Below are 11,993 nucleotides of genomic sequence, written 5' to 3'. Positions count from 1 at the left end.
AGTATCTTTTTTTCCTTTCAAAAAGGAAGGGGAATTGCTTTCTAATCCTTGAGCCAGTAATCTTCTTTCCGGTAATCAGATACTTATAATACTTGTCAAGAAATTATCCAAACCAGAACTCGATTCTTTAGATTAAGACTTGGGATAACAATTTCCTGTTTCGGCGTTTACTTTTCTCTCAGTCTCTTACTCTTCATTCAGCCAAGGGTCTCTCTCTCTCTCTCTCTCTTTGTTGACTCTCTGATCTAGATAATTTATTTCTTATCTCCTTTTGATCAATACATATTTTAGATTAATCTCAGGTTTTTAGATCATTCTTTCATTAAAGTCGTGTTTTGTCAATGAAATGTTAAAAAATATGCTAGCGAAAATGTTTCCCCAGATGAATAGAAAGAAATTTTGCAATCGTTAGGTTAATACCTGCAAGAATATTATTGAACAAACGGACATATTGAAAAAATGAACTAATCTTTTCTTTTCATGACTTCTTCATCTTCCCATCAGTTACTCTTTTCATCAATACCAGAATAAAACAAGTTAAATGCGCCGAAGTTTCTTCATTGCGCACCCAGCTTCTGTACAGCGTTTAATTTTGTATGTTAGACGCAGCCTGAAACTTTCAGCCACGGCTTCCGGGTGGCATGTCCTTTAGCGTTCCCAGACGCACGATCAACCATTCCTATCTTAACCTAAAATAAGAAAATATTGAGATTGAGGGCTGCAATTTGGTATGTTTGATGATTGCAGGGTGGACGATCAACATAGTAATTTGCAGCCCACTAGCCTCAATAGTTTTTAAAATCTGAGGATGGACAGAAAAAGTGTGGACAGAAAAAGTGCTCACAGAAAAAGTGCGGACGGATAGACGAAACCGTCGCAATAATTTTTTTTTTTTTTTACAGAAAACTAAAAGGAAAACTTAAATTGGAAAAGTCACTCACAGTTTACTTGGCACTGAACTAAATATTAGATTTCAGACGAAACGCGAAGATTTTTCACTTGATAGTGCAGTAAATATGTCCTCCCAATCAAAGATTTGGGGTGACTTATCGAACGGAGTGGAATTTAAATTTAGGCCACTGGCCAAGCGCTGGGACCTATAAGGTCATTCAGTGCTGAAAGAGAAATTGAGAGTAAAAAAGGTTCTGAAGGTGTACCAGGAGGAGAACCTCGCAGTTGCACAATGAAACAATTGTTAAGAAAGGTGGAAAGGAAGATGGAAGGAAGAGAATGTGAATGGAGGCACAGTAAAAGGAATGAAATGGGCTACAATAGATGCAGAAAAAACTGCAAATATAAAAATGAAAAAGCAGAGTCCACTGCTTTTTGCAGCTAAGCCCCGGTTCCACTGCAAACGCAAGTGATTGGCTAGCTCTCGAAGGGGGAATGACGTCAACTAGTTAACAGTCAAATGATTACCAATACGGATTTAACTCCCGTTTCAAATGTTGAGTTCCGTGCATAAGAATCATGACACCCAGATTTGAGTTCCCGGAGTTGTGAACCTGCAATTGATATCTCCGATAAAAGATATTGTAAGTTATATATCATTATGAAGGTGTTGGATCATTTTGTCCGTGCATCTTTTTCTTCTTGATCATGCGCAGCCTAAACACACAAGCATTTTACTTTTTTTTTTTAATTGGTGTTGGCCCAAATAAGCGATCCCATATAGACCACAATAATTGAAATGAAGCATAGGCTTCTGCATAGCCATGTCAAATGTTAATATCATTGAAAGATTAGGCCTACACGTCACTTTCTTATATTCCGAGACAATGACAGGGCATAGGCCTACACATCAAATATCGTATATTTTGAGACAATGACAGGGTATGGGCCTACACGTCAATTTCTTACATTCTGAGGCAATGACAGGGCCTCTTGTGATGGCATTGCTATTTTGTAAGATAAAAAATCGTTATCCAGTTTCTTTCAGTCTTCAAAATCGAGAAGCAATGAAGCAGTTGCCTCAAAAGTGACACTTGGTAAGTCTTATCATGACCCTGTCGAGTGCTTACTTAAAAAATCTTCTTAATCATCAGGCCATGATAACGGAACCGGCGACACACATTCCCAGCCTCTCAGTCATCCACTTGAACTCTGGTCTGATGACAGAGACACAAGGTTCTTGAACAGTGGACTGAGTCACGTGTCTGGCTAATGCGTCCCCGTGATGACTGGATATATAAAGATTCAGGCCTGAAAGGGAAAGCCAATCAGTGGGTCTCACCTGCAGAAAAATGGTGATTGCAATTTCTGTACTCACCTTTCTCCTAACAGTTGGGAATTTAGTCCACTGCCAGGACTGGGAGAATCTTCTCTTCGTTGAGATGGAAGAAGTAATGGAGAAGCAAGAAACAGCCTTGAGCCAGCTGAAGAAGCAAGAAGCAGCCTAGAGCCAACAGAATAATAATTCTTAAACCATTCAAGATGTTTATTCATTTTCATTGTCACTTATCTCACTTCAGTGCTGTGGCTTCCAGACATTGGCCTTCCACAGTCTTCCTGGGTGTATTACCATTTATTCAGCCACACTTTACTTTTGGATGCCATTTACCTGCCTTTTTAAAAAGTTTCTGGGAAGGATAATTAGAGATATACCTGTAAGTTTAGTTCTTGTATACAGGAAACGTCTTCCTCTGAATCTGAGCCTTTAAATTTTACTGTTGCTTTAATTTCGTGTTCGGAATCCATCGTTACTGCTCTGTCTCTTCCCAGGTGGACTGGTTCTGCTACATCGACTTGTTTACTTCTGGAATGTTTTATTTAAATAGATTTTTAATGTCATTACAGTTTCTTGATGGCATAAAATCTTCTGTTAGTGTCCTGCTCTTGATTCAATGTTGATTTTATTCTTAATCATTTTATTTGTCATTACTGTTGTGGTTTCCTTTCAGTTTGATTTAACGAAAAGAAATCTAAGAGGTTTTTCTCATATATTTATTGTCCCAAGGCAGACCTCTTGACTGTCAATGTCATATTTGTTAGTATGACATGTTTTCTCATCTTTATCTGGTTTCAGGAACTAAGCCTAAGGCTAAATTGCTAGTTCCAGAACTTGAATAGCTTTCCTTTGTATGCAGCCACAGCACAGCACATGCACAGGGCATGGTTGCTTACTGGAGAGCAAGGCTTCATTAATAGTTGGGGAATTGTGAATGAGATTGTCTCAAACCTTTCTATCTCAGGTTTGTAGGGAATCTTATAATGCATATATCTTTAAGGTCTCATGCTTCAGGTCATCTCAGGAACTCATCTATTTTCTGACTGTCTTCAACTGAGAAATGAGTCTGCCCAAGTTTCTAATAATGCACTGAGTCTGATTATAGACGGTGTTTCAGCCATCTAAGGGGATCAGTTTGTGATCTAGGTAATAAGGAACTAGGCAAAACTTCATTGACACAAAGATTCTCCTGATTAGTCAGTTTTGCACCAGGCTCCCACCCAATGATTCAGTTTGTGTAGGTCAAACTATGTTGAATAGTCATGGACATCAGACAACACTTGGTGTTACCTTCAACTCTTAGTGTTCTTCCCCACCGAAGCTAAAAGATCTTTTCATCTCATGCTGCCAGAAAACAAAAGGTTTTGTTCATTAGGCTACTTCAGATCTTTCTTTTCTGCTATTGCCAGATATTTTTCTCCTATCAAAACTGGTGTCTGCAGCCTATTACTTCGTGTTTTCTCAGGTTTGAAAACTGCTTACCTGTTGTTTCAACAAAACTGGTATTTACTCTTAAAATATTCTACAATGCAGAGATGATATCATCAGTGCCACCTGTTTCTGATGTTGAACTCTACCACTACTTTATAGCATTTCCTGTGTTAGTACCCGAAGCTTTCCAGGACCTTCACCATTCACTGGAAGATGCAGTTCCATATTCCATAGGGAACCTCATTTATAGTTCCCTCAGTCCCTTCACCCCAAGAGCCAGTGTGTGCGAGCTACTCACTTTGCAGAACTTCCACATTCACACTCTGTCACAATGTTAAGTTGTCACACACCCCAGTACAAGGAGCTTTCTGTTCCTTGCAGTGTCAAGCCATGAAATGGTCTTCATAGCCATTCTTGTCATGCTGGTTTTCGTTACTTTAAAAGAGATAAACATGTTTTTCCAGCATACCTACCTTTGTTTTTTATTTTTGTTCTGATTGATTTCAGTTTTAATTCAGGGTTTGCTTTCTTATCTATGTCTTCTGTTTCCTTCTCCAGTGGGTAGTTTCCCTTGCCACTTACACAGATGAACAGCAGATGAAGAAAACGGCTGGAGTAAGTCAAGACTGCTTGAGGTCTGTTCCTCACTACACATCTAATAAATGCAGAAGAGCCTTTGTACACGCTCGCATATATTTCTCTCCTTTATGAAGATTCTGGATTGCAGGGGTTTATTCATGTCTCCCCGTTATTCACACATTTTTTGTGTAGTATAGTTTTAAAAATAATAAAGACCAATTTTTTTAAACAATAATTTATACTTCCAGAAAAGCAGGAGAAACAGGAACATATAGAAGACAAACTTCAATGTAATTCTGATATACTTTAACTCCCAATGTTTGATTTCTGCTGCATAGCAAATTCCTGTACTTCATGAGTTTCTATGCTTTATAAAATGAGTCAAGTTACTGTGAATTTGAGCATTGTTTTTTCAGAAGAAATACTAAAGTTCTCCAAATAATTCTTTATACTTTCAGAAATTCAGGAGAAACTTGAACATGTCGAAAACAATCTTCAAGGTAGTTTTTATGTAGTTTTTCAAAGTTTATGTTTGACTATAACAAAGTTTTTTGCTGAAATAATAAAGTAAATTAAGCCAAGATGCTGGTTGATTTAATATCAGCTTTGTGTCAGCTTGATACTTCTTAGGCCAGATTTTTTCTACAAAAATTCCAATAGAGAGGTTATACAGACAGTGAACTCTTATTGACATATTATACTCTAATATCTATAAGCACATAATCAGTACCATAAATTCTAAAGTGTCATAACTTACTCCATTCAGTTCCTTTTTTATTTGAAACCAGTGTCCTCTGATTATGTTGCCTTGTAAAAGACTGATTTTCCCTTTCCAGAACTTCACCACGAGATGGAACACCTGAAAGGTATTCGTAACTCAAAGATATTTGTCTTTTTTCATGCAAACAGAAAGTTTAAATTTTAAAACGATTAATGATCATAAAAAAATTTAATTTCATCGCAGTTAAAAAATCATGACATCTGTAATGTATTTGTAAAGATACACTTTAATCCAGTTGTTCACACTGGGTTTTCAAAGTAATATATACTTGCTCCAGACTTGTCTGTAAGCATATTGATATTTACCTGCCTGGAACAAACATATATATATATATATATATATATATATATATATATATATATATATATATATATATATATATATATATATATATATATATATATAATGAAGGAAAATTCTTTTCAAGCAACTTCACCCATTTTACCACAATAACGTAACAGAGAATACAATTCATTTTAGTTAGTTCTTAAATAGAAAGAACTATGGGTTTCATTTGCCCCTTCACCAATTCTGTCCACTTCCCAGATGGTTCAGCCTAATTCCTCTCTCTCTCTCTCTCTGTTCAAAATGACTGCCTGAGGGACTCATTTCTAGGTGTGGCCCTCACGGATGCCTTCCTCGCCGGCGCCGGATAATAGGAAAGAGAGCAGCCAGGAAGAGAAAGTTGGCGCCACGCCACTCAGGAATGATGACCTCTCCACGAGGCCTGGCTGATGGCTCATGTGTTAGCTATAGAAAACGAGGCAGAGACTGACCTTTGTGCTACCTACCTGGATACCAAGGCGTAATTCCTGAGGTTATAAATAGAACTTGCAACGGCATTCAGTAAGAGAAGCACTCAGAACTCCACCAAAGAAAGATGTCCTTACCTTTGCCTGTCCCTTGTACCCTCCACGTGTTCGAACCCGAGGTTTGGACAAGTACACTTTTGTCGTGGCATCCCTTCATTCCCTCCCTCCAGCGCTGATGCCCATATTAGACGAGGGCGTCATCATCTTGATGAATTTAATGTACCAGAATAAGTTTTCTTAGTCAGCCACGATCCTGTTATTTCTCCATCTGATTTACTTTCTATTTCCATTGTGCAATCACCCTCAGTAATTTGTCTTAGCAGGCCCTTATTATTACCTGCCCAGTAATTCGTCATTCTTCTTATCTGTGTTTATTATGTAAATAAAATTAATTAAGAGAACCCTTGAGTATACGTAACCTTACCTCACATGAAGAAGGCCCTCAGCCAGCATTGTTTCTCTTGATTTATTCATCTATGGGGCTATCTTAATCAGTCTTATTAGCCACATTTCTTAGTAATATACAGTAGATTTCGTGATCATATCAAGAATTCCTTACGATTATCCGTTTGTACCCAGAATCAAGTATCAAAGGCAAATACGTAGGATTGATCGACCTTGCCAAGTATGCAATTGCTTTGCAATTAACAGCTGAATAGCAACTGCTAGCTGGTCTGTACAATTAGAGACAACCTTGGTATCATACCCCCTCCATTTTAACCACGAGAAAAGCCAGTTCCACAGCGTAAGTACATGTCGAATTATTTTATTTAGGTTTATGTTAGGTGCAAAAAGTCACTGCAACCAGTGTTAGGTAATTGATAGACCACATGCATGCCAATTTAGTTCAAGCGAAGAGAGAGCATATTAACCATTCCAAGAGATTTTGTGCTGCATATTTTAAGAATAGGAAGCTAGGGAGCAACTCAGTCAAAGAGTTAATAAAAGGAATAGTACCCTTATTCCTTCGTCCACATGATAAGGACAATTTGAAAGTCCTGAATTCTTAGAAAGGCATTGTGTAGGCGACCACCAAGACTTTGACCCCAGCTGTTTTCGTAATACTGGATTTATCCTCTCTCTCTCTGGCTTGATCGATAGGTAAATCTAGGAAGTATTTAGGAATCTAAATTTCCACTCTCCAGTCGAGAGAATAGTAAATTCCGACCCAGATTCTTCAATTCCAGGCCATGTGGCCCCATCCCTAACTATCTGCCATCTTTAATTTTGAGTTCCATTAAAAGTTACATTGTTATTAACAACACCTACACAGCACTCATATATAAATCCCTTTCCTTTGCTCGCTAAATTTTATCCATACGTCCGTGCAGACTGCCTTATTTTTGAGAAAAAATTTTAAATTCTTTGACTGATTCGGATATTCCTCCGCGAGCCTGCAGCATTCCTGTAAATTTATTTATTGAAGTATTTCGTTTTCATTCATTTCTGCGGGGAAGCCTCTGAATGTGGGAAAAGGGATTGATAAGGCAAATGCTAGACAAGCAGTCAACAGTCCCCCCAACAACCCCCGACTCATCCATTAACTGCAGATGTCATGTGACCAGAAGTAAACATTAGAGTACTGTTATTAGTCATGTGCGAACTAAGTTTTGTTTTGATAATGAAGAATAACAATTTCTTTCCTTCCCCACATAACCTTTCAAGCAGTCCAGAACTACCTATACATGATAAGTGTAAGCATTTTGTCTTACCCTCGTGCATTAGAGATTTTAATATTCGATGGGATTGATGTACTCTTCTCATCACGCCACATTTAAATGGTTTCGACAGTGCAAGGAAAATACTCTTTACACACCATAATTGTATAACCCCATAAGCCTTTTTATTAGTTCTGCAGTGTCTCTCTGCAAATAAAATATACAAAAAGGCTAACGTTAGCTTGAGCTAACTTTCGTTCATTGCGAACAGCTGTCTCAGTCTTATTCGGACATGTTAATTTTCATTCATTACGAACAATTAATCCTTTTCAAACAACTTCAGTCTTTCAGGCACTCTGAAATTTAAGTATTTTCAGACAACTTGAGTCTTTCAGACACCCTGAAATTTGAGTCTTTCAGACACTGAAATTTAAGTCTTTTCAGACAACTTGAGTCTATTCAGACACCCTGAATCTGTTAATTTTGAACAATATTGCGTCTCCTCAGACATATTGAACCTGTTCACTTAAACATCCCTGAGTCTTTTAGCCATATTAAAACCAGTTCATCATGAACAAACTTGAGTTTTTTTAGACACCCTGAAATTTGAGTCTTTTCAGACATACTGATTATCTGAAAGGTCACACCTATATAAGCGTTATCTCAAGATGTCTACAATATCCAGAGCCCAGCAAAATGAGGACTTCAAGTTCTACATGTCCACTGAAAAGGACATGGGACTGTCAGGAACTAGCCCTGAAGGATTGGGTTCAAGAGAGAGTAGATGATGCAAAGGCCGAAAGAGAGGCCAAAAGAATACCCCAGGAGAAACGAGAGGAGACAGAATGGCAGGAGAGGGAGGCAGAAAGGCAGGAGAAGGAGGCAGAAAGGCAGGAGAATGAGAAAGAAAGAATAGCCCAGGAGAAACAAGAAGAGGCAGAAAGGCAGAAGAAAGAGGCAGAAAGGCAGGAGAGGGAGAAGGAAAGAGAAGAGAGTGAGAAAGAAAGAGTTCATCAGCTTGCAGTGTCAGCTCAAGGCATGTGCAACACACCAACGCCCTCTCCACAGTCAGCGCTCAGCAGTGTAGGCTCCCTCCCAACAAAATGGGATGAAGCCAATCCTGAAGCCTGGCTCAACCATCTTGAAAAGGTCCTGACAAAATATTAGCCCTCTACTGAAGAAGTGTCTCTGATCCTGGTAGAGTACCTTGAAGAGAACAGTGCCATTGCATTCAATGCTCTCCCACCTAAGGATCAAGGAAATCTCTCCCTTGTCCCCCAAGTCATCATAAAGGACTTTGAGATAATGAAAAGGTGAAGAAATATGGCCAAAGTGTCAGGCCAAACCTGGTCTGAATGGATTTTTAAAGACCCAAGCCTTAAAACGTTGGCTAGATCCTCTCAAAGCCATGAGTGCAGAAGAAATCCTCGAACTTTTCTAGCTCAAGGACTTTTTACATTACGCCCTGCCAGCCCTTGCCATCCATCTGTGTGACATGAGGCCTAAGACAGTGGTCAAGTGTTGTTGTTGGGCTGACATTTGGGATACTCATCATCCCCATCTTAGTTACCATGGACGAAAAATATATCCATCCTCATCTGCCTCAACCAACTCCCAAGAATGGGCACCCCCATAAGAAACCCGTGTGTGGGTATTGTAAGAGAACAGGGCACCCCACTAAACAGTGCCCCTTGAAGGCTGAGAATCAGCAAGAAAATCCCTCTACATCCTCAAATGGGACAACACTCCAATGAGCCACACCTGGATCGTGGATGAAGGGTAAAGGGCCTGCTCCCTCCAATGGGACAGTGCCAGGTAAAGATTATAGCCAGACTTATTGCCCAGCTTGCAAAATCTATGGGCACTGTGCCCAATGGGCAAAATGCCATAATAATAAGTCAAGTACACCTGCCCTTGCCTTGGCAGTCACCAACCCAACATCCTTAAGTCCACCAGCCCAGGGTCCCATATATGTGGCACCTCCCTGAGGCAGATGCCCCGCCAGCCAGGCCAAGGCATTTAATGACTACGGCACACAAATGTCCCTCTTAAGGGAAGACAAAGTTCCCTGTGGAGCTACCATTAACAGACGTAAACTCGTCACGATTGAAGTTATCAATCACTTTAAGATGATACTTCCTACTGTCAAGTTGAGGATCATGAGACCTCATAGATTTGAAATCTGCAACCTCGCAGTAGCTAGATACATTCCTGGAGGTTATGACCTCCTCCTGGGACAAGATTTCCAGTCTGTTTAATTTACAGCAATCCTGGGGTCCGGACCCATTGACCCATTCATTAGGCATGAAGTAAGCCTCATCTGCCTGCATTCATCCCACTGCCAGTGCTACCTGCCACCGTGCAGTGCCACCTCCACCTGAGCAAATTTCAAAGCCCAGTCCGGTGCCAGGCCCTGCCCCAAACCAGTGTCAATCTCTGCCAGTGTCACTGGGGTGCACTGAGCAGTGCCAAGCTCCACCCATCCTGAACAGCAAGCAAATTTCCGATAAAATACCAGTGCCGGAGCCTGCCTTAGTGCCAGTGCCAAAGCACATCCCAGATCTCCTTTCCAAAGATCCTAGTCCGGGTCCCCTCTCTTCTCCCGGCTTGGCTCCGCTACCAGTGCTGGTAAGAGAGACGGATCCTTCCGACCACAGTGGAAGCTCACCTAAAGGTGCGGCCTTGCAACCTGTTCTTGAGCTATTCAGTGTAACCTGTGGGCCTCTCACTCCCACACCGACCTCTTTCTCTCTGTCCCAGTCCGCCACAGACACACCCATGAGTAAGGATTCTGCCGTGTCTCAAATGGCCAATGAACTCAAGAAACTGCGACGGATCATGGTAGAGCTTGTAAGGAAGGCCCCGGCGCTGGCTGTCAAAGAAGCCGACAGAGGTGGCACTCAAATACACTCCTCGGGCCTTGTTCCACCAATTCCCCAGCCAAGACAAACTATCCACTTAAATGAGGTGCACGGAAGAAATACCACAGGCGTGGATAATTCCAGGTAGGTTAAAGAAAGCCACTGAGCTCTCCTGGCACCCATGCCAAACTGGCACAGTGCCACCCCTTTATATCCTATGAAGACTTGGCACCTCTATCCAGAAGAGGATGTCAGGGTTCTTCACCCGTTTATTTTCCTTATAACTTTGTAATTTATTCCTTCCCTTTAACACTTCTTTTTCCATATTTTGATTATTACTCACCTTTATTTTATGACTTATGAAGGCCCACATTTCACTTTAATTCCCTTTGCTAATGCAGAGTGCCACTGACAGATATTCCAGCTGTATAAGTCTTATGACTTCCCTTTCATGCCTGTCAAAGCATGATGCATTTAAAAATAAAATATACCATAGCCATTAGGTATTACCCATATGAGTGGTAACTTGGCACAGTGCCACTGTTGTAGGTGTTGGCAGATGATCCTGCCAGAGAAGTCGCGCCCTCTGGCTGCTGGACAATGGGCAAGGGAGGAACTAGGAAGAGATAGTTGGTACCACGCCGCTCGGGAATGACAACCTCTCCACGAGGCCTGGCTGAATGCCTACATGTTCGCTATAGAAAACGAGGCGGAGACTGACCTTTGTGCCACCTACCTGGATGCCAAGGCGTAATTCCCGAGGTTATAAATGGACCATGCAACAGCAGTCAGTGAGAGAAGCACTCAGAACTCCTTCAAAAACAGATGTCCTTACCTTTGCCTGTCCCTTGTACTCTCTATGTGTTCGACCCTGAGGTTCGGACCAGTACACTTTTGTCGTGGCATCCTTCATTCCTCCCTCCAGCACTGACGCCCATATTGGACGAGGGATCATTGTCATCTTGATGAATATAATGTACCAGAATAAGGTTTCTTAGTCAGCCACGATCCTGTTATTTCTCCGTCTGATTTATTTTCTATTTCCACTGTGCAATCACCTTCAGTAATTTGTTTTAGCAGGCCCTAGTGTTAACTTATGCACTTATTACCACTGTTGAACTGAGTTATTTGGCATCATTTGTGCTTCTCTCAGTTCCCTTTGAGTGTCTTATTATTTTTGCAAAGTAACCATCTAATTTGTAGATCAGCCTGGCTGTATAACCACCTTCCTCTATCCATGAAGAAGGCCCTCAGCCAGCATTGTTTCTCTTGTTCCTTATTCATCTATGGATATTTCTTCTTGTAATCATTCTTATTAGCCATATTCCTTAGTAATTCTTCTTATCTGTGTTTATTTCGTGATAATAATTAAGAAACCCTTACGATTATCCGTTTCCCAGAACAAGTATCAAAGGCAAATATGGCATTGTTTTCCTTTTATTCATGCAATTGAGTTGCAATTAATCAGCTTAATAGCCATATTTCTAGCTGGTATACAGTAGAATTAGAGATAATGTCAAGAACTCCCTACGATTATCCATTTGTACCACAGAATCAGGTAAGTATCAAAGGCAAATGTAGGATTGATCGACCAGTTCCACAGCTTTAATTCAACTGCAAAATTAAAGCAACCAGTGTTAATGA

The sequence above is a fragment of the Macrobrachium rosenbergii genome, chromosome 30 (genome assembly GCF_040412425.1).
Source record: "Macrobrachium rosenbergii isolate ZJJX-2024 chromosome 30, ASM4041242v1, whole genome shotgun sequence".
NCBI lineage: Eukaryota > Metazoa > Arthropoda > Malacostraca > Decapoda > Palaemonidae > Macrobrachium > Macrobrachium rosenbergii.
This window is presented reverse-complemented; position numbering follows the sequence as displayed.